At 38.4% G+C, this 24,867-nt stretch overlaps 6 non-coding genes across 6 annotated transcripts; all 6 read right to left on the minus strand.

The window, feature by feature from the left end:
- Positions 1–1,661: 1,661 nt before the first annotated feature.
- Positions 1,662–5,623, minus strand: LOC117149676. The gene has a single exon (XR_004460448.1). It is a non-coding gene; the product is annotated as a large subunit ribosomal RNA (ribosomal RNA).
- Positions 5,624–6,018: 395 nt separating this feature from the next.
- On the minus strand, positions 6,019–6,197 carry LOC117149669. Its single transcript, XR_004460442.1, has one exon. It is a non-coding gene; the product is annotated as a 5.8S ribosomal RNA (ribosomal RNA).
- Positions 6,198–6,883: 686 nt separating this feature from the next.
- LOC117149673 lies at positions 6,884–8,878 on the minus strand. Its single transcript, XR_004460446.1, has one exon. It is a non-coding gene; the product is annotated as a small subunit ribosomal RNA (ribosomal RNA).
- An 8,720-nt stretch (positions 8,879–17,598) lies between these two features.
- On the minus strand, positions 17,599–21,560 carry LOC117149670. Its single transcript, XR_004460443.1, has one exon. It is a non-coding gene; the product is annotated as a large subunit ribosomal RNA (ribosomal RNA).
- A 395-nt stretch (positions 21,561–21,955) lies between these two features.
- LOC117149672 lies at positions 21,956–22,134 on the minus strand. Its single transcript, XR_004460445.1, has one exon. It is a non-coding gene; the product is annotated as a 5.8S ribosomal RNA (ribosomal RNA).
- Positions 22,135–22,820: 686 nt separating this feature from the next.
- On the minus strand, positions 22,821–24,815 carry LOC117149675. The gene has a single exon (XR_004460447.1). It is a non-coding gene; the product is annotated as a small subunit ribosomal RNA (ribosomal RNA).
- Positions 24,816–24,867: the final 52 nt, after the last annotated feature.

Raw genomic sequence — 24,867 nt, forward strand, 5'->3', positions numbered from 1 at the left:
TAAGATAATATGGGAATATTTAGCATTTTTTCCCTTATAATATAATAATTAATCATTTTCATATGTATATTATTAATTTACTCGTATAATTGCCAAAATCCTATGAAGACATAAGAGAATACAATATGAGAGGTCGGCGCAACCATAATATAGTAGTTGATGACGAGGTGTTTTGGCAACTTGATACAATTCTTTAAAAAGTCTTTATATTAATTATGATAGGGAAATATCATATGCGTCACTAAATTGATGACGAGGTGTTTGGCAACGTGACACAAATCATTAAAGTCTTTATATTAATTATATGATAGAGACAATATCATATGCGTCACTAAATTGATGACGAGGTATTTGGCAACTTGATAGAATTCTTTAAAGTCTTTATATCAAAAATTATATGATAGGGACAATATCATATGCGTCACTAAATTGATGACGAGGTGTTTGGCAACTTGACACAATTCATTAAAGTCTTTATATTAATTATATGATAGAGACAATATCATATGCGTCACTAAATTGATGACGAGGTATTTGGCAACTTGATACAATTCTTTAAAGTTTTATATCAAAATTATATGATAGGGACAATATCATATGCGTCACTAAATTGATGACGAGGTGTTTGGCAACTTGACACAATTCATTAAAGTCTTTATATTAATTATATGATAGGGACAATATCATATGCGTCACTAAATTGATGACGAGGTATTTGGCAACTTGATACAATTCTTTAAAGTTTTTATATCAAAATTATATGATAGGGACAATATCATATGCGTCACTAAATTGATGACGAGGTGTTTGGCAACTTGACACAATTCATTAAAGTCTTTATATTAATTATATGATAGGGACAATATCATATGCGTCACTAAATTGATGACGAGGTATTTGGCAACTTGATAAATTCTTTAAAGTTTTATATCAAAAATTATATGATAGGGACAATATCATATGCGTCACTAAATTGATGACGAGGTGTTTGGCAACTTGACACAATTCATTAAAGTCTTTATATTAATTATATGATAGGGACAATATCATATGCGTCACTAAATTGATGACGAGGTATTTGGCAACTTGATACAATTCTTTAAAGTTTTTATATCAAAAATTATATGATAGGGACAATATCATATGCGTCACTAAATTGATGACGAGGTGTTTGGCAACTTGACACAATTCATTAAAGTCTTTATATTAATTATATGATAGGGACAATATCATATGCGTCACTAAATTGATGACGAGGTATTTGGCAACTTGATATAATTCTTTAAAGTCTTTATATCAAAAATTATATGATAGGGACAATATCATATGCGTCACTAAATTGATGACGAGGTGTTTGGCAACTTGACACAATTCATTAAAGTCTTTATATTAATTATATGATAGGGACAATATCATATGCGTCACTAAATTGATGACGAGGTATTTGGCAACGTGATAGAATTCTTTAAAGTCTTTATATCAAAAATTATACGATAGGGACAATATCATATGCGTCACTAAATTGATGACGAGGTATTTGGCAACTTGATATAATTCTTTAAAGTCTTTATATCAAAAATTATATGATAGGGACAATATCATATGCGTCACTAAATTGATGACGAGGTGTTTGTTTGGCTACAGGAAAAATCATTTATTTATCGAATCATCAAGCAAAGGATAAGCTTCAGTGGATCGCAGTATGGCAGCTGCTCAACCACTTACAACACCTTGCCTGTTACAAAAGTCGTTTACAATTGATTCTAGGCTTTGTCATTGTATTAAATAATGCTTTTATATGTAACTAGCGCGGCATCAGGTGATCGAAGATCCTCCTAATTTACTATGTTACAAATTACATTGGCATCACATCCATTGTCGTTTATAAAATAAATTATAAACTTTAAATGGTTTAGAAGCCATACAATGCAAATTGCCCCTTATTTATCATTGCAGTCCAGCACGGATACGACCTTAGAGGCGTTCAGGCATAATCCAACGGACGTAGCGTCATACCACTGTTCGCTCGAACAAGTATTGTGCCATTGGTCCGTACCTGCGGTTCCTCTCGTACTACGCAGGAATGCTGTCGCAACAACGTTTTGTCATTAGTAGGGTAAAACTAACCTGTCTCACGACGGTCTAAACCCAGCTCACGTTCCCTTGCATGGGTGAACAATCCAACGCTTGGTGAATTTTGCTTCACAATGATAGGAAGAGCCGACATCGAAGGATCAAAAAGCGACGTCGCTATGAACGCTTGGCCGCCACAAGCCAGTTATCCCTATGGTAACTTTTCTGACACCTCTTGTTAAAAACTCTTTAAACCAAAAGGATCGATAGGCCGAGCTTTTGCTGTCCCTGTGTGTACTGAACACCGAGATCAAGTCAGCATTTGCCCTTTTGCTCTATGTGTGGTTTCTGTCCGCACTGAGCTGGCCTTGGGACACCTCCGTTATTATTTGAGAGATGTACCGCCCCAGTCAAACTCCCTACCTGGCAATGTCCTTGAATTGGATCATACCTGAGTAATTGGAGTTATACCAAATTTTCAAATCAAAAATACATAAATGCATCGTTTTATTAAAGAATTTGTTTGCGATTATATAACAAACTCGTGATACTTTGATCAAGAAGCTTGCATCAAAACCCAATACCATAAGATATAATAAATATATCCGTATAATGGCTAGGAAATGATACACGTTCCATTTAATCAAGTAAGTAAGGAAACAATAAGAGTAGTGGTATTTCATTGACGATACCAAACCGAGGTCTAATATCTCCCACTTATTCTACACCTCTTATGTCTCCTTACACTGCCAGATTAGAGTCAAGCTCAAAAGGGTCTTCTTTCCCCGCTAATTATTCCAAGCCCGTTCCCTTGGCTGTGGTTTCGCTAGATAGTAGATAGGGACAGTAGGAATCTCGTTAATCCATTCATGCGCGTCACTAATTAGATGACGAGGCATTTGGCTACCTTAAGAGAGTCATAGTTACTCCCGCCGTTGACCCGCGCTTACTTGAATTTCTTCACTTTGACATTCAGAGCACTGGGCAGAAATCACATTGTGTCAACACCCGCTAGGGCCATCACAATGCTTTGTTTTAATTAGACAGTCGGATTCCCCAAGTCCGTGCCAGTTCTGAATTGATTGTTAATTGATAATCGTTATAATTGATAAGAACTAATTGGTTTAACCCAAATAGTATTCTTAAAAATTTTAGCAAGAAAGTTCCACAATTGGCTACGTAACTAAACTATCCGGGGAACAAGTAACTAACATAAATGCTAGAAACTCTATTTACCCAGAACGAGCACATAAACCATGTTATTGTTTCCCAATCAAGCCCGACTATCTCAATCTTCAGAGCCAATCCTTATCCCGAAGTTACGGATCTAATTTGCCGACTTCCCTTACCTACATTATTCTATCGACTAGAGACTCTTCACCTTGGAGACCAGCTGCGGATATTGGTACGGCCTGTTGAGAAGTTTGCGTGTCCCCACCATAAATTTTCAAGGTCCGAGGAGAAAATATCGACACAACAGTATATGTCATGCTCTTCTAGCCCATCTACCATATCTCTCTGCGAAAGACTTCCATGGTAGTACGGCTATAAAACAGAAAAGAAAACTCTTCCGATATCTCTCGACGGCTTCTTTATGGTCGTTCCTGTTGCCAGGATGAGCACGAGGCCCATATTTAATAACAAACGGATACTCAACAGGTTACGGAATTGGAACCGTATTCCCTTTCGTTCAAAATTATTCAAGTGTATTATATTCGCTTTGTTTATATAGTTAGGCATTTTTGTTTTACTTGAAAATTTTCGGCTTTCGCCTTGAACTTAGGACCGACTAACTCGTGATCAACCACTGTTCACACGAAACCCTTCTCCACTTCAGTCCTCCAAGGTCTCATTCGATTATTTGCTACTACCACCAAGATCTGTACCAATGGCAGCTCCATGCAGGCTTACGCCAAACACTTCTACGCATACCATTGTACCTTCCTACTCACTAAAGTTTCAAAATTTATATCACAAGTAATATAAATCATCTACTTTAGCGGTAATGTATAGGTATACAACTTAAGCGCCATCCATTTTAAGGGCTAGTTGCTTCGGCAGGTGAGTTGTTACACACTCCTTAGCGGATTTCGACTTCCATGATCACCGTCCTGCTGTTTTAAGCAACCAACGCCTTTCATGGTATCTGCATGAGTTGTTAATTTGGGCACCGTAACATTACGTTTGGTTCATCCCACAGCGCCAGTTCTGCTTACCAAAAGTGGCCCACTGGGCACATTATATCATAACCTTGAACTTCATATCAAGAAAGTTAAGGTTCTTACCCATTTAAAGTTTGAGAATAGGTTAAGATCGTTTCGACCCTAAGGCCTCTAATCATTCGCTTTACCAGATAAGATTATTTTATATAATATTAAAATGCACCAGCTATCCTGAGGGAAACTTCGGAAGGAACCAGCTACTAGATGGTTCGATTGGTCTTTCGCCCCTATACTCAATTCTGACAATCGATTTGCACGTCAGAACTGTTTCGGTCTTCCATCAGGGTTTCCCCTGACTTCAACCTGATCAAGTATAGTTCACCATCTTTCGGGTCACAGCATATATGCTCAAGGTACGTTCCAGTTAGAGGCATAAATAATATAAATATACATTATACATAACTATATAGAACGCCCCGGGATTGTGTTAATTAGCTATAAATAGCTAAAAAACTAATCCCATTATTAGTCAAGTTAATTACGCTATTAGGTTTACATCCCAATAACTTGCACATATGTTAGACTCCTTGGTCCGTGTTTCAAGACGGGTCCCGAAGGTATCCTGAATCTTTCGCATTGTTAATCATACAAGAGCATATAATAAACACAAAAATCAATGATAATTATGCCATTATATAATTCCGAAAAATTAACGCTCTGTAATAATATAAATCTATCAGCACTTTATCAAATTAATAACATTTATTCTGTGTTAAAATGCAAGCAATTTAATTGGAATAAACTATAAGTTATATTTTATGATAAATTTGGGATATGCTAATAGATTACAATGTCCTTATATGGAAAAAATGCACATTATTCTTAATAATATTATTTAAATATTACAATTTTAATGATGAATTTTCCATAACGGATATTCAGGTTCATCGGGCTTAACCTCTAAGCAGTTTCACGTACTGTTTAACTCTCTATTCAGAGTTCTTTTCAACTTTCCCTCACGGTACTTGTTTACTATCGGTCTCATGGTTATATTTAGTTTTAGATGGAGTTTACCACCCACTTAGTGCTGCACTATCAAGCAACACGACTCTTTGGAAACATCATCTAGTAATCATTAACGTTATACGGGCCTGGCACCCTCTATGGGTAAATGGCCTCATTTAAGAAGGACTTAAATCATTAATTTCTCATACTAGAATATTGACGCTCCATACACTGCATCTCACATTTGCCATATAGACAAAGTGACTTAGTGCTGAACTGTTTTCTTTTCGCTCGCCGCTACTAAGAAAATCCTTGTTAGTTTCTTTTCCTCCCCTAATTAATATGCTTAAATTCAGGGGGTAGTCCCATATGAGTTGAGGTTGTATATATAACTATTTTTTGCCATAAATTCTTTATATATAAATGATAAAACAATCAATTAAATTCGTTATAAATAGTTCCAATAGTTCTTGTAAGCAAAGTTATTTTTTATCCATTTAACGAACCAACGAAGAATAATAACAAAACCAAGATTTTTCTTTTTCCGAATCATTAATAAGAGACAATTCTAGATGAAAAATATTTCAATTTTTTATGCTAGACATTTCTCAGTATTATTTGATTGAAAAAGAAAATATTTCTCTTCGTTTTTCACATTCAAATGTGAGATAATGTTTTTCATTTCTTTTTTAATATTATGAATAAAATCATTATTTAATCCAATAATATACCATATGCTTATAAAAAATTTATAAACAACTTAATTAGCATAGTCTTACAACCCTCAACCATATGTAGTCCAAGCAGCACTATAAAATTAATTAAAGTACATAACAGCATGGACTGCGATATGCGTTCAAAATGTCGATGTTCATGTGTCCTGCAGTTCACACGATGACGCACAGTTTGCTGCGTTCTTCATCGACCCATGAGCCGAGTGATCCACCGCTTAGAGTTTTATAATTCATTTTTATATAATATCAATATTGTTTTTATTGAAAGAAATTAAAAATACACCATTTTACTGGCATATATCAATTCCTTCAATAAATTTATTTTTATACCTAAAAATAAATGTTGCGATATGTCTTAGTTTCATATAAGCATTATGTATCATAAAAATCTGGTTATGGTTTGCTATTTTGGGTGACACATACTGCAAAATTTATATAAAACATTAACCTGATGGATGACAGGTACAAACATTGTATATTTTAGGTTGTTGCATTAGCCAACGTATGCTCATAACATAGATGAACAATACATATTCGCAACGCGTGTATATTATGGTCCATATACACACACACTTATTTTGAATACCACATTCAAAATTATTTTAATTTTAATTCGACTTCTACTTTCAAATTTTGTTCAGTTTCTTCGATTTCCATTTTCGAGAATTTGTTTTTATAGGAAACGCCATTGTTGTAGTAGGTACTGCCACAAATACGCACAACAACATTAATAATGTTAAAGTCTTTTTATGAGGTTGCCAAGCCCCACATATAAAATAAAAGCCATCTTCATTTTATTTTGACTTTAACTTTTGATTCCGTGGAATCATTTTGTAATATTTTTATTTTGGTAAATTGTATTTATTTGTATTATAACAAATGTTTATTAACGATAAGGATATTATACAATAATGATCCTTCCGCAGGTTCACCTACGGAAACCTTGTTACGACTTTTACTTCCTCTAAATAATCAAGTTCGGTCAACTTTTGCGAAACAACCGTAACACGCAAGGCGTCACAGTGATCACGTCCGGAGACCTCACTAAATAATTCAATCGGTAGTAGCGACGGGCGGTGTGTACAAAGGGCAGGGACGTAATCAATGCGAGTTAATGACTCACACTTACTGGGAATTCCAAGTTCATGTGAACAGTTTCAGTTCACAATCCCAAGCATGAAAGTGGTTCAGCGGTTTACCCGGACCTCTCGGTCTAGGAAATACACGTTGATACTTTCATTGTAGCGCGCGTGCAGCCCAGGACATCTAAGGGCATCACAGACCTGTTATTGCTCAATCTCATTATTGCTAGACGCAATTTGTCCATTTAAGAAGCTAGTGTCCTTATAATGGGACAAACCAACAGGTACGGCTCCACTTACATAAACACATTCAAACACAATAAACATTTTACTGCCACCATGAATGAAGGCTACATAAGCTTCAGCACCATAATCCTGAAGATATCTATTTAATATATTTGAGTCTCGTTCGTTATCGGAATTAACCAGACAAATCACTCCACGAACTAAGAACGGCCATGCACCACCACCCATAGATTCGAGAAAGAGCTATCAATCTGTCTTACACACTTATGTTCGGACCTGGTAAGTTTTCCCGTGTTGAGTCAAATTAAGCCGCAGGCTCCACTCCTGGTGGTGCCCTTCCGTCAATTCCTTTAAGTTTCAGCTTTGCAACCATACTTCCCCCGGAGCCCAAAAGCTTTGGTTTCCCGGGAAGCGACTGAGAGAGCCATAAAAGTAGCTACACCCAATTGCTAGCTGGCATCGTTTATGGTTAGAACTAGGGCGGTATCTGATCGCCTTCGAACCTCTAACTTTCGTTCTTGATTAATGAAAACATCTTTGGCAAATGCTTTCGCTTAAGTTAGTCTTACGACGGTCCAAGAATTTCACCTCTCGCGTCGTAATACTAATGCCCCCAAACTGCTTCTATTAATCATTACCTCTTGATCTGAAAACCAATGAAAGCAGAACAGAGGTCTTATTTCATTATCCCATGCACAGAATATTCAGGCATTTGAAGCCTGCTTTAAGCACTCTAATTTGTTCAAAGTAATAGTACCGGCCCACAATAACACTCGTTTAAGAGCACTAGTGCAGGTTTTTAAATAGGAGGAACATATGAAAAAATACAAGTATTTAATCACATATAAGAACTCCACCGGTAATACGCTTACATACATAAAGGTATAGTACTAACCACAATTGTAAGTTGTACTACCCGTATGAAGCACAAGTTCAACTACGAACGTTTTAACCGCAACAACTTTAATATACGCTATTGGAGCTGGAATTACCGCGGCTGCTGGCACCAGACTTGCCCTCCAATTGGTCCTTGTTAAAGGATTTAAAGTGTACTCATTCCAATTACAGGGCCTCGGATATGAGTCCTGTATTGTTATTTTTCGTCACTACCTCCCCGAGCTGGGAGTGGGTAATTTACGCGCCTGCTGCCTTCCTTAGATGTGGTAGCCGTTTCTCAGGCTCCCTCTCCGGAATCGAACCCTGATTCCCCGTTACCCGTTGCAACCATGGTAGTCCTAGATACTACCATCAAAAGTTGATAGGGCAGACATTTGAAAGATCTGTCGTCGGTACAAGACCATACGATCTGCATGTTATCTAGAGTTCAACCAATATAACGATCTTGCGATCGCTTGGTTTTAGCCTAATAAAAGCACATGTCCCATAAGGTTCATGTTTTAATTGCATGTATTAGCTCTAGAATTACCACAGTTATCCAAGTAACTGTTAACGATCTAAGGAACCATAACTGATATAATGAGCCTTTTGCGGTTTCACTTTTAATTCGTGTGTACTTAGACATGCATGGCTTAATCTTTGAGACAAGCATATAACTACTGGCAGGATCAACCAGAATAATGTTTTTCCTTCATATTCCATTCATATATTTTGAATCGAAATAAGCAATATAATAGATATATAGATATATAGATTTTTCACTTTATATAATTCCATGATTTTTATTATATTGAATAAAATTCAATATTTCGCCTTTGGGTAAAATTTTAAATATATAAGTAAAAAAATCCATTCGATTACGGCCATTTTTATATAGCATTCGTAATCCATATTTTCATTTTTAATTTATACTTGTTTTACCAATATAACAAGAATTTCATCTAATTATTGTAATATATATATTTCTATAATTTTATCTTTTTATACATACATATTTCATTATAAAATATCATTTTATTTCCAACATACATAATTATTGTATCCACACATGTACAATTTTTGTTTAACCAATATAAATATTAAGTTAAATCATTTGCATTTTGAAGATAAATTTAAAATTTATCTCTTTTCATATATATCTCTGGTAATATATAACATAAAACCAAGCGCATATGATAATATTTCCACATTTAATATATAATTTTATATTTCTTTCATAAGAATCCATATTTGTATTATACCGTAACGATATAATAATCCAACTATACGGCAGGTAATAAATTAATATTTGCCTGCCTCCAAAAATTAACGATAATATATGGAAACGATTTGTTATTCTATATATAATAGAAACTTGACTTTTGTTTCAACGATATTATCTATAAAGCGTATATTCCTATTATCCGCGGAGCCAAGTCCCGTGTTCTATAGAACTGAGAAACAAATTTGTACGGATAATAATATACTTTATTGTATGTAACCAATATAAACATAATCCGAAATAAATATTTCGAATAATGCGGGAGGTCGGCAACCACTGCCTACCTATAGTAGTTTTTGAACCCGCTGTCCTCAAAGCGGGTATTTTCAATTCCGTTTGCCACCCAACATACGGGCTATTCTCTTATATATTAAGAGATTATAGGAACATTTCATTTTTTTTCCATTATTCATATATAATATGATTATTTTTTCCCTTATACATATAATAATTAATCATTTTCATATGTATATTATTTAATTTACTCATATTATTGCCAAAATCATATGAATACATAAGTTTTGAACAATATGAGAGGTCGGCAACCACTGCCTACCTATAGTAGTTTTTGAACCCTCTGTCGTAATTCCGGTCGTTTACACTACTATACCCTCTCACTATAATGGCTTTTCTCTATAATACTAAGAGAATGTGGGATATTTTCAGCATTTTTTCCCTTATACATATAATAATTAATCATTTTCATATGTATATTATTTAATTTACTCATATTATTGCCAAAATCATATGAATACATAAGTTTTGAACAATATGAGAGGTCGGCAACCACTGCCTACCTATAGTAGTTTTTGAACCCTCTGTCGTAATTCCGGTCGTTTACACTACTATACCCTCTCACTATAATGGCTTTTCTCTATAATACTAAGAGAATGTGGGATATTTTCAGCATTTTTTCCCTTATACATATAATAATTAATCATTTTCATATGTATATTATTTAATTTACTCATATTATTGCCAAAATCATATGAATACATAAGTTTTGAACAATATGAGAGGTCGGCAACCACTGCCTACCTATAGTAGTTTTTGAACCCTCTGTCGTAATTCCGGTCGTTTACACTACTATACCCTCTCACTATAATGGCTTTTCTCTATAATACTAAGAGAATGTGGGATATTTTCAGAATTTTTTCCCTTATACATATAATAATTAATCATTTTCATATGTATATTATTTAATTTACTCATATTATTGCCAAAATCATATGAATACATAAGTTTTGAACAATATGAGAGGTCGGCAACCACTGCCTACCTATAGTAGTTTTTGAACCCTCTGTCGTAATTCCGGTCGTTTACACTACTATACCCTCTCACTATAATGGCTTTTCTCTATTATACTAAGAGAATGTGGGATATTTTCAGCATTTTTTCCCTTATACATATAATAATTAATAATTTTCATATGTATATTATTTAATTTACTCATATAATTGCCAAAATCATATGAATACATAAGTTTTGAACAATATGAGAGGTCGGCAACCACTGCCTACCTATAGTAGTTTTTGAACCCTCTGTCGTAATTCCGGTCGTTTACACTACTATACCCTCTCACTATAATGGCTTTTCTCTATAATACTAAGAGAATGTGGGAATATTTCAGCATTTTTTCCCCTATACATATAATAATTAATAATTTTCATATGTATATTATTTAATTTACTCATATAATTGCCAAAATCATATGAATACATAAGTTTTGAACAATATGAGAGGTCGGCAACCACTGCCTACCTATAGTAGTTTTTGAACCCTCTGTCGTAATTCCGGTCGTTTACACTACTATACCCTCTCACTATAATGGCTTTTCTCTATAATACTAAGAGAATGTGGGAATATTTCAGCATTTTTTCCCCTATACATATAATAATTAATAATTTTCATATGTATATTATTTAATTTACTCATATAATTGCCAAAATCATATAAATACATAAGTTTTGAACAATATCAGAGGTCAGCAACGGTCTTTCCTCTATAATACTAAGATAATATGGGAATATTTTCAGCATTTTTTCCCTTATACATTTATACATATAATAATTAATCATTTTCATATGTATATTATTTAATTTACTCATATTATTGCCAAAATCATATAAATACATAAGTTTTGAACAATATCAGAGGTCAGCAACGGTCTTTCCTCTATAATACTAAGATAATGTGGGAATATTTCATCATTTTTTCCTTTATACATTTATACATATAATATTTAATCATTTTATATGTATATTATTTAATTTACTCATATAATTGCCAAAATCATATAAATACATAAGTTTTGAACAATATCAGAGGTCGGCAACGGTCTTTCCTCTATAATACTAAGATAATATGGGAATATTTCAGCATTTTTTCCCTTATACATATAATAATTAATCATTTTCATATGTATATTATTTAATTTACTCGTATAATTGCCAAAATCCTATGAAGACATAAGAGAATACAATATGAGAGGTCGGCGCAACCATAATATAGTAGTTGATGACGAGGTGTTTGGCAACTTGATACAATTCTTTAAAAAGTCTTTATATTAATTATATGATAGGGACAATATCATATGCGTCACTAAATTGATGACGAGGTGTTTGGCAACGTGACACAAATCATTAAAGTCTTTATATTAATTATATGATAGAGACAATATCATATGCGTCACTAAATTGATGACGAGGTATTTGGCAACTTGATAGAATTCTTTAAAGTCTTTATATCAAAAATTATATGATAGGGACAATATCATATGCGTCACTAAATTGATGACGAGGTGTTTGGCAACTTGACACAATTCATTAAAGTCTTTATATTAATTATATGATAGAGACAATATCATATGCGTCACTAAATTGATCAGTCGCGATCGAACACTCGACGAGTGCAGACGTGCCTGCGGATCGACAGCAAATTGTTAGCAAATTGTTCACAGTTGTAAGTCCCGTTACTTGTGCCCAGCCACTTCGCGTCGCGTGATCTTGTCGCGCGTTTTGATTGGCCCAGCCAACGTACCTAACGGTAGTTCGCACTAACACCATCGCACACCCGAGTGTGCGTGTTATCAGCGCAAAAAACCCAGTGCTCGAAGCAGCGGTATAATTGCAAAGCAGCAGCCACGTGCTGCCTGGCTCACCGGCTTACGGTGCCCAGCTTCCCCCCCCCCCCCCCTCCTCACTCCTTATCAACTTTGGAGAAGATGGACTGGCAGGCCCCCCGCGCACCCACAAGCTTGGAACAACACCACGCAAAAAGGCTCTGAGAACACGCAAGAGCAGCTCCAGCAGCGAGGGAAGCACCTCGCATACAGAGCCGGGCGAGATAAAGCGAAAACCGGCAAAGAAAGCACAGGGAGAGGAGCTGGAAGATAAGCCAAGCACTAGCGCAGCTCTGCGCAAGAAGCTCGCCAACAACGCCTTCGCTTTACTCTCGACCGAAGAAGACGAGTACGACCAAGAGAGCTCTGATGACGAACCCGGACCTAAAGACGATTCCAAGCCCAAGACCCCCGAGAAACCAAAGCCCACCCCGAAGACCATCAAGCCACCTCCGATTTTTATCCCCGATGTGACCAACATCTCGGCACTCGTCAAGATGATCACGACTCTTGTAGGCCCGAAGAACAATTTTACCTACAAGACCGTGAATGGCAACAACGTACGTGTCATGATGCCGGACAAAGAGTCCTATACAGCTCTGCGTCTCCAACTTGTGGCCCAAAACAAGAGGCATCGGACTTTCCAGCCGAAAGATGAACGTGCATACAAGGTTGTCATCAAAGGACTCCACCACTCCACCGATCGTGAGGAAATCATTGAAGACCTTCGCAGACAAGGGCACGCTGTTAGAGATCTGCACAATCCCATTGGCAGAAGAACTAAAGAACCGCTGGGAATATTCTTCGCCAACCTGGAGCCTTCCAGCAACAACAAAGACGTCTACCAAGTCAAGCGGATCTGCAGGTCGGTAGTAACCATTGAACCGCCGCAGAAGTTCAACGACGTGCCTCAATGCTTCAGGTGCCAAGGATTCGGTCATACACAGCGTTACTGCTTCCTGGAATACCGATGTGTAAAGTGTGGAGGCCCTCACGAATCGAGGGCATGTGAGAAGAGGGAGGACGACAAAGCGTGCTGCTTCCACTGCCAGGCGGACCATCCTGCGTCTTTCAAGGGATGCCCTGCATACAAAAGGGCCAAAGCACTCGCTGCTCCGAAAACAAGGCCCGTCGCTAATGCTAACAAGGCGCCGCCCGTGGCATCACCAAACGTCACCTCTGGCAGGAGCTACCGAGACGCCCTCAACGGAGTGCACGCAGCACCGCAGAATCCCACAACCCCAGTCCAAACCCAAACAGAAACCCCACACTCCGGTCAGATAGAAGCGATGTTCGCTCGCATGGAAGGAATGATGGAAAGGATGATGGAGCGCATGTTCACCCAGATGACACAGCTGGTGGCCACCATTCTCAACAGCAAGTCATGCAACTAAAGCTCCACCTAGTCGTCTGGAATGCGAACGGCCTGCAGAACAGCAAGGCCATAGTCGAGCACCATCTGAAGACCCACCAGATCGATATCCTACTCGTAGCCGAAACCCACTTCTCCCCCAGATCCCACTTTAATATCAGCGGATATGACCTCATCCATGCAGACCATCCTTCTGGCAGAGCACGCGGTGGAGCAGCCATCCTCATCAGGAGCGGTATTCAATACCTAGAGCTGCCCGCGTTTCAGCAAGACTGGGCACAATGTCCTGTCATCAGGATTGTCAGCCCGCAAGGAGATTTAGACATTGGAGCGGTCTACTTTCCCCCCAGATACCGCATAACAGCATCTCACCTCAGTGAGTTCTTCGAGCATTTTGGGCCCCGCTTCATAGCAGCTGGAGATTATAACGCCAAACATTCTTGGTGGGGATCGCGCGCCAACAACCCCAAAGGGAAAACTCTGTTTGGGTACCTGCAACGCCACCGACTGGACTGCCACTCCACTGGCGAGCCCACTCACTGGCCAACGAATCCCCTCAAGACTCCAGACCTACTGGACTTTGCTGTGTCGAAAGGCATAGGGCATGCGAAGATCAGCTGCACAACAAATGCTGATCTCCTGTCAGACCACTGTGCAATAAACGTGCTAATCAACACGCCAGTCCTCAGGAAAACCCCGCTCAGAAGGCTCACTGGAAAATATACCGACGCCGCCAAGTTCGCGTCCTGGATGCTCTCCACCGTCAATCCGAACCCCATCCTCAACACACCCAGGAACATTGATGAAGCTATCGGGAATCTCACCAGGCAGATGCAAAACGCTGCGGAATTCGCAAGCCCACCGCCACCAAAGACTGCGAGAACACCTAGCAGGGACCTCCACCTCTGGTCCCCGGAAATTGCGGCACTCGTGACTGAGAAGAGGCGTCTCAGGAGAGTTTGGTTCTTGACGCGCAATCCAAGAGACAAAACAGCGCTCAATCACGCCACAAAGGAGTTGAAGGACAAGATCTCCAGCCTACGCCAGGACTCCTTCCTCAGATTCCTCGAGGAACTCTCTCCCGGGGACCCAGACCACAATCTGTGGAACGTCACCCGCCACATTAAACGACCAGCCAAAAAGGTTTCCGCAGTGCGCAAAGCAGATGGATCCTGGTGCCGTTCGGATGCTGAAAGAGCAGAAGCTTTCGCCGAACACCTTTACAACGCCTTCTCTCCGTTCGACTGCTGCACTGCCGAAGAACATGCTGAAACAGCCCGGTTTCTCAATAGCCCAAGCTCTCCCGGTCCCCCGTTGGAACCAGTCGACCCTGAGGAAGTTGCGCAGGAGATTGCTCTACTGAAGAACAACAAATCTCCAGGCCTGGATCGTATAGATGCGGCGGCCCTAAAAATGCTCCCATTCCGCTGCACACAAATGCTGGCCAGCATTTACAACAGCTGCTTCCGGCTAGGGTACTTCCCGGAAGAGTGGAAAAGAGCAGAGGTTATTGTCCTCCTCAAGCCTGGTAAGCCTGAAGCCAATCTCGCCTCCTATCGTCCGATTAGTTTGCTGGCAATCCTCTCCAAAATACTCGAAAGAGTATTTTTGCGCAGAGTATTGCCAGTACTGGATGAGGCTGGTTTGATCCCCGATCACCAGTTTGGCTTCAGGCGCTCCCACGGAACACCAGAGCAATGCCACCGGCTAGTCGAACGGATCCTCGAGGCATTCGAGCAAAAGAAATACTGCTGCGCTGTAATGCTCGACGTGAAGCAGGCATTCGACAGAGTTTGGCATCCTGGACTCCTCCATAAACTCAAATCCTACCTCCCAAGCCCCCATTTTACCCTCCTCAAATCCTACACTGAGGGAAGAGCATTCCAAGTCAGATGCGGAAGTGCAATAAGCCTACCCAGACTGATCAGAGCTGGAGTTCCGCAAGGCAGTGTGCTCGGACCAATACTGTACACCCTTTACACCGCAGACCTTCCCATAATCCCCTCCAGGAACCTAACTATAGCGACTTATGCAGATGACACGGCTTTCCTCGCCTCCTCATCCGACCCACGAGAAGCCTCCGAAACAATCCAAAGGCAAATGGACGCGCTACATCCCTGGCTCAGCAGGTGGAACATCGTAGTGAACGCGGAAAAATCTACCCAAACAACATTTGCACTAAGGAGAGGAGACTGCCCACCGGTCACGCTAAACGGAGTCATCATTCCCAACGCACCCGCACCCAAGTACCTAGGACTTACCCTGGACCGCAGGCTCACTTGGCGTCCCCACATCGTCAGCAAACGCATACAGGCCGATGCGCGTCTGAGGCAGATGCATTGGCTTATTGGGAGAGGGTCCAAGCTAAGGCAGAACCACAAAATCCTGGTGTACAAGGCAATTCTCAAGCCCATCTGGACCTACGGGATACAGCTATGGGGCACGGCAAGCCACACGAATCGCCTGCGTATACAGCGGTTCCAGAATAGGTGCTTGAGAATTGCCTGTAATGCGCATCCCTACCACGAGAATGTCGCCATACATAGGGAACTTGGAATCCCACAAGTCGCTGATGAAATCTCCAGGCTCAGCGAGAGATACCTGAAAAGGCTCGAAAACCACCCTAACCACCTCGCCACCAACCTGTTAGACAATAGCCAAACAAGCAGACGTCTCATGAGGAGACACCCTCTCGATCTTCCACAACAATAGACAACACATATAAAACCCGCCACAAATACATGTACAATAGTATCCCTTAAGCTAATGTTCCCCCGCAAAACCATTTAATTATTGTCCACTAGGACAGATTTTAAATAAATAAACGCACGCTAAAAAAAAAAAAAAAAAAAAAAAAAAAACTAAATTGATGACGAGGTATTTGGCAACTTGATAAATTCTTTAAAGTCTTTATATCAAAAATTATATGATAGGGACAATATCATATGCGTCACTAAATTGATGACGAGGTGTTTGGCAACTTGACACAATTCATTAAAGTCTTTATATTAATTATATGATAGGGACAATATCATATGCGTCACTAAATTGATGACGAGGTATTTGGCAACTTGATACAATTCTTTAAAGTTTTTATATCAAAAATTATATGATAGGGACAATATCATATGCGTCACTAAATTGATGACGAGGTGTTTGGCAACTTGACACAATTCATTAAAGTCTTTATATTAATTATATGATAGGGACAATATCATATGCGTCACTAAATTGATGACGAGGTATTTGGCAACTTGATAAATTCTTTAAAGTCTTTATATCAAAAATTATATGATAGGGACAATATCATATGCGTCACTAAATTGATGACGAGGTGTTTGGCAACTTGACACAATTCATTAAAGTCTTTATATTAATTATATGATAGGGACAATATCATATGCGTCACTAAATTGATGACGAGGTATTTGGCAACGTGATAGAATTCTTTAAAGTCTTTATATCAAAAATTATACGATAGGGACAATATCATATGCGTCACTAAATTGATGACGAGGTATTTGGCAACTTGATATAATTCTTTAAAGTCTTTATATCAAAAATTATATGATAGGGACAATATCATATGCGTCACTAAATTGATGACGAGGTGTTTGTTTGGCTACAGGAAAAATCATTTATTTATCGAATCATCAAGCAAAGGATAAGCTTCAGTGGATCGCAGTATGGCAGCTGCTCAACCACTTACAACACCTTGCCTGTTACAAAAGTCGTTTACAATTGATTCTAGGCTTTGTCATTGTATTAAATAATGCTTTTATATGTAACTAGCGCGGCATCAGGTGATCGAAGATCCTCCTAATTTACTATGTTACAAATTACATTGGCATCACATCCATTGTCGTTTATAAAATAAATTATAAACTTTAAATGGTTTAGAAGCCATACAATGCAAATTGCCCCTTATTTATCATTGCAGTCCAGCACGGATACGACCTTAGAGGCGTTCAGGCATAATCCAACGGACGTAGCGTCATACCACTGTTCGCTCGAACAAGTATTGTGCCATTGGTCCGTACCTGCGGTTCCTCTCGTACTACGCAGGAATGCTGTCGCAACAACGTTTTGTCATTAGTAGGGTAAAACTAACCTGTCTCACGACGGTCTAAACCCAGCTCACGTTCCCTTGCATGGGTGAACAATCCAACGCTTGGTGAATTTTGCTTCACAATGATAGGAAGAGCCGACATCGAAGGATCAAAAAGCGACGTCGCTATGAACGCTTGGCCGCCACAAGCCAGTTATCCCTATGGTAACTTTTCTGACACCTCTTGTTAAAAACTCTTTAAACCAAAAGGATCGATAGGCCGAGCTTTTGCTGTCCCTGTGTGTACTGAACACCGAGATCAAGTCAGCATTTGCCCTTTTGCTCTATGTGTGGTTTCTGTCCGCACTGAGCTGGCCTTGGGACACCTCCGTTATTATTTGAGAGATGTACCGCCCCAGTCAAACTCCCTACCTGGCAATGTCCTTGAATTGGATCATACCTGAGTAATTGGAGTTATACCAAATTTTCAAATCAAAAATACATAAATGCATCGTTTTATTAAAGAATTTGTTTGCGATTATATAACAAACTCGTGATACTTTGATCAAGAAGCTTGCATCAAAACCCAATACCATAAGATATAATAAATATATCCGTATAATGGCTAGGAAATGATACACGTTCCATTTAATCAAGTAAGTAAGGAAACAATAAGAGTAGTGGTATTTCATTGACGATACCAAACCGAGGTCTAATATCTCCCACTTATTCTACACCTCTTATGTCTCCTTACACTGCCAGATTAGAGTCAAGCTCAAAAGGGTCTTCTTTCCCCGCTAATTATTCCAAGCCCGTTCCCTTGGCTGTGGTTTCGCTAGATAGTAGATAGGGACAGTAGGAATCTCGTTAATCCATTCATGCGCGTCACTAATTAGATGACGAGGCATTTGGCTACCTTAAGAGAGTCATAGTTACTCCCGCCGTTGACCCGCGCTTACTTGAATTTCTTCACTTTGACATTCAGAGCACTGGGCAGAAATCACATTGTGTCAACACCCGCTAGGGCCATCACAATGCTTTGTTTTAATTAGACAGTCGGATTCCCCAAGTCCGTGCCAGTTCTGAATTGATTGTTAATTGATAATCGTTATAATTGATAAGAACTAATTGGTTTAACCCAAATAGTATTCTTAAAAATTTTAGCAAGAAAGTTCCACAATTGGCTACGTAACTAAACTATCCGGGGAACAAGTAACTAACATAAATGCTAGAAACTCTATTTACCCAGAACGAGCACATAAACCATGTTATTGTTTCCCAATCAAGCCCGACTATCTCAATCTTCAGAGCCAATCCTTATCCCGAAGTTACGGATCTAATTTGCCGACTTCCCTTACCTACATTATTCTATCGACTAGAGACTCTTCACCTTGGAGACCAGCTGCGGATATTGGTACGGCCTGTTGAGAAGTTTGCGTGTCCCCACCATAAATTTTCAAGGTCCGAGGAGAAAATATCGACACAACAGTATATGTCATGCTCTTCTAGCCCATCTACCATATCTCTCTGCGAAAGACTTCCATGGTAGTACGGCTATAAAACAGAAAAGAAAACTCTTCCGATATCTCTCGACGGCTTCTTTATGGTCGTTCCTGTTGCCAGGATGAGCACGAGGCCCATATTTAATAACAAACGGATACTCAACAGGTTACGGAATTGGAACCGTATTCCCTTTCGTTCAAAATTATTCAAGTGTATTATATTCGCTTTGTTTATATAGTTAGGCATTTTTGTTTTACTTGAAAATTTTCGGCTTTCGCCTTGAACTTAGGACCGACTAACTCGTGATCAACCACTGTTCACACGAAACCCTTCTCCACTTCAGTCCTCCAAGGTCTCATTCGATTATTTGCTACTACCACCAAGATCTGTACCAATGGCAGCTCCATGCAGGCTTACGCCAAACACTTCTACGCATACCATTGTACCTTCCTACTCACTAAAGTTTCAAAATTTATATCACAAGTAATATAAATCATCTACTTTAGCGGTAATGTATAGGTATACAACTTAAGCGCCATCCATTTTAAGGGCTAGTTGCTTCGGCAGGTGAGTTGTTACACACTCCTTAGCGGATTTCGACTTCCATGATCACCGTCCTGCTGTTTTAAGCAACCAACGCCTTTCATGGTATCTGCATGAGTTGTTAATTTGGGCACCGTAACATTACGTTTGGTTCATCCCACAGCGCCAGTTCTGCTTACCAAAAGTGGCCCACTGGGCACATTATATCATAACCTTGAACTTCATATCAAGAAAGTTAAGGTTCTTACCCATTTAAAGTTTGAGAATAGGTTAAGATCGTTTCGACCCTAAGGCCTCTAATCATTCGCTTTACCAGATAAGATTATTTTATATAATATTAAAATGCACCAGCTATCCTGAGGGAAACTTCGGAAGGAACCAGCTACTAGATGGTTCGATTGGTCTTTCGCCCCTATACTCAATTCTGACAATCGATTTGCACGTCAGAACTGTTTCGGTCTTCCATCAGGGTTTCCCCTGACTTCAACCTGATCAAGTATAGTTCACCATCTTTCGGGTCACAGCATATATGCTCAAGGTACGTTCCAGTTAGAGGCATAAATAATATAAATATACATTATACATAACTATATAGAACGCCCCGGGATTGTGTTAATTAGCTATAAATAGCTAAAAAACTAATCCCATTATTAGTCAAGTTAATTACGCTATTAGGTTTACATCCCAATAACTTGCACATATGTTAGACTCCTTGGTCCGTGTTTCAAGACGGGTCCCGAAGGTATCCTGAATCTTTCGCATTGTTAATCATACAAGAGCATATAATAAACACAAAAATCAATGATAATTATGCCATTATATAATTCCGAAAAATTAACGCTCTGTAATAATATAAATCTATCAGCACTTTATCAAATTAATAACATTTATTCTGTGTTAAAATGCAAGCAATTTAATTGGAATAAACTATAAGTTATATTTTATGATAAATTTGGGATATGCTAATAGATTACAATGTCCTTATATGGAAAAAATGCACATTATTCTTAATAATATTATTTAAATATTACAATTTTAATGATGAATTTTCCATAACGGATATTCAGGTTCATCGGGCTTAACCTCTAAGCAGTTTCACGTACTGTTTAACTCTCTATTCAGAGTTCTTTTCAACTTTCCCTCACGGTACTTGTTTACTATCGGTCTCATGGTTATATTTAGTTTTAGATGGAGTTTACCACCCACTTAGTGCTGCACTATCAAGCAACACGACTCTTTGGAAACATCATCTAGTAATCATTAACGTTATACGGGCCTGGCACCCTCTATGGGTAAATGGCCTCATTTAAGAAGGACTTAAATCATTAATTTCTCATACTAGAATATTGACGCTCCATACACTGCATCTCACATTTGCCATATAGACAAAGTGACTTAGTGCTGAACTGTTTTCTTTTCGCTCGCCGCTACTAAGAAAATCCTTGTTAGTTTCTTTTCCTCCCCTAATTAATATGCTTAAATTCAGGGGGTAGTCCCATATGAGTTGAGGTTGTATATATAACTATTTTTTGCCATAAATTCTTTATATATAAATGATAAAACAATCAATTAAATTCGTTATAAATAGTTCCAATAGTTCTTGTAAGCAAAGTTATTTTTTATCCATTTAACGAACCAACGAAGAATAATAACAAAACCAAGATTTTTCTTTTTCCGAATCATTAATAAGAGACAATTCTAGATGAAAAATATTTCAATTTTTTATGCTAGACATTTCTCAGTATTATTTGATTGAAAAAGAAAATATTTCTCTTCGTTTTTCACATTCAAATGTGAGATAATGTTTTTCATTTCTTTTTTAATATTATGAATAAAATCATTATTTAATCCAATAATATACCATATGCTTATAAAAAATTTATAAACAACTTAATTAGCATAGTCTTACAACCCTCAACCATATGTAGTCCAAGCAGCACTATAAAATTAATTAAAGTACATAACAGCATGGACTGCGATATGCGTTCAAAATGTCGATGTTCATGTGTCCTGCAGTTCACACGATGACGCACAGTTTGCTGCGTTCTTCATCGACCCATGAGCCGAGTGATCCACCGCTTAGAGTTTTATAATTCATTTTTATATAATATCAATATTGTTTTTATTGAAAGAAATTAAAAATACACCATTTTACTGGCATATATCAATTCCTTCAATAAATTTATTTTTATACCTAAAAATAAATGTTGCGATATGTCTTAGTTTCATATAAGCATTATGTATCATAAAAATCTGGTTATGGTTTGCTATTTTGGGTGACACATACTGCAAAATTTATATAAAACATTAACCTGATGGATGACAGGTACAAACATTGTATATTTTAGGTTGTTGCATTAGCCAACGTATGCTCATAACATAGATGAACAATACATATTCGCAACGCGTGTATATTATGGTCCATATACACACACACTTATTTTGAATACCACATTCAAAATTATTTTAATTTTAATTCGACTTCTACTTTCAAATTTTGTTCAGTTTCTTCGATTTCCATTTTCGAGAATTTGTTTTTATAGGAAACGCCATTGTTGTAGTAGGTACTGCCACAAATACGCACAACAACATTAATAATGTTAAAGTCTTTTTATGAGGTTGCCAAGCCCCACATATAAAATAAAAGCCATCTTCATTTTATTTTGACTTTAACTTTTGATTCCGTGGAATCATTTTGTAATATTTTTATTTTGGTAAATTGTATTTATTTGTATTATAACAAATGTTTATTAACGATAAGGATATTATACAATAATGATCCTTCCGCAGGTTCACCTACGGAAACCTTGTTACGACTTTTACTTCCTCTAAATAATCAAGTTCGGTCAACTTTTGCGAAACAACCGTAACACGCAAGGCGTCACAGTGATCACGTCCGGAGACCTCACTAAATAATTCAATCGGTAGTAGCGACGGGCGGTGTGTACAAAGGGCAGGGACGTAATCAATGCGAGTTAATGACTCACACTTACTGGGAATTCCAAGTTCATGTGAACAGTTTCAGTTCACAATCCCAAGCATGAAAGTGGTTCAGCGGTTTACCCGGACCTCTCGGTCTAGGAAATACACGTTGATACTTTCATTGTAGCGCGCGTGCAGCCCAGGACATCTAAGGGCATCACAGACCTGTTATTGCTCAATCTCATTATTGCTAGACGCAATTTGTCCATTTAAGAAGCTAGTGTCCTTATAATGGGACAAACCAACAGGTACGGCTCCACTTACATAAACACATTCAAACACAATAAACATTTTACTGCCACCATGAATGAAGGCTACATAAGCTTCAGCACCATAATCCTGAAGATATCTATTTAATATATTTGAGTCTCGTTCGTTATCGGAATTAACCAGACAAATCACTCCACGAACTAAGAACGGCCATGCACCACCACCCATAGATTCGAGAAAGAGCTATCAATCTGTCTTACACACTTATGTTCGGACCTGGTAAGTTTTCCCGTGTTGAGTCAAATTAAGCCGCAGGCTCCACTCCTGGTGGTGCCCTTCCGTCAATTCCTTTAAGTTTCAGCTTTGCAACCATACTTCCCCCGGAGCCCAAAAGCTTTGGTTTCCCGGGAAGCGACTGAGAGAGCCATAAAAGTAGCTACACCCAATTGCTAGCTGGCATCGTTTATGGTTAGAACTAGGGCGGTATCTGATCGCCTTCGAACCTCTAACTTTCGTTCTTGATTAATGAAAACATCTTTGGCAAATGCTTTCGCTTAAGTTAGTCTTACGACGGTCCAAGAATTTCACCTCTCGCGTCGTAATACTAATGCCCCCAAACTGCTTCTATTAATCATTACCTCTTGATCTGAAAACCAATGAAAGCAGAACAGAGGTCTTATTTCATTATCCCATGCACAGAATATTCAGGCATTTGAAGCCTGCTTTAAGCACTCTAATTTGTTCAAAGTAATAGTACCGGCCCACAATAACACTCGTTTAAGAGCACTAGTGCAGGTTTTTAAATAGGAGGAACATATGAAAAAATACAAGTATTTAATCACATATAAGAACTCCACCGGTAATACGCTTACATACATAAAGGTATAGTACTAACCACAATTGTAAGTTGTACTACCCGTATGAAGCACAAGTTCAACTACGAACGTTTTAACCGCAACAACTTTAATATACGCTATTGGAGCTGGAATTACCGCGGCTGCTGGCACCAGACTTGCCCTCCAATTGGTCCTTGTTAAAGGATTTAAAGTGTACTCATTCCAATTACAGGGCCTCGGATATGAGTCCTGTATTGTTATTTTTCGTCACTACCTCCCCGAGCTGGGAGTGGGTAATTTACGCGCCTGCTGCCTTCCTTAGATGTGGTAGCCGTTTCTCAGGCTCCCTCTCCGGAATCGAACCCTGATTCCCCGTTACCCGTTGCAACCATGGTAGTCCTAGATACTACCATCAAAAGTTGATAGGGCAGACATTTGAAAGATCTGTCGTCGGTACAAGACCATACGATCTGCATGTTATCTAGAGTTCAACCAATATAACGATCTTGCGATCGCTTGGTTTTAGCCTAATAAAAGCACATGTCCCATAAGGTTCATGTTTTAATTGCATGTATTAGCTCTAGAATTACCACAGTTATCCAAGTAACTGTTAACGATCTAAGGAACCATAACTGATATAATGAGCCTTTTGCGGTTTCACTTTTAATTCGTGTGTACTTAGACATGCATGGCTTAATCTTTGAGACAAGCATATAACTACTGGCAGGATCAACCAGAATAATGTTTTTCCTTCATATTCCATTCATATATTTTGAATCGAAATAAGCAATA

The sequence above is a fragment of the Drosophila mauritiana genome, unplaced genomic scaffold, assembly GCF_004382145.1.
Source record: "Drosophila mauritiana strain mau12 unplaced genomic scaffold, ASM438214v1 U_288, whole genome shotgun sequence".
NCBI classification, from domain to species: Eukaryota; Metazoa; Arthropoda; class Insecta; order Diptera; family Drosophilidae; genus Drosophila; species Drosophila mauritiana.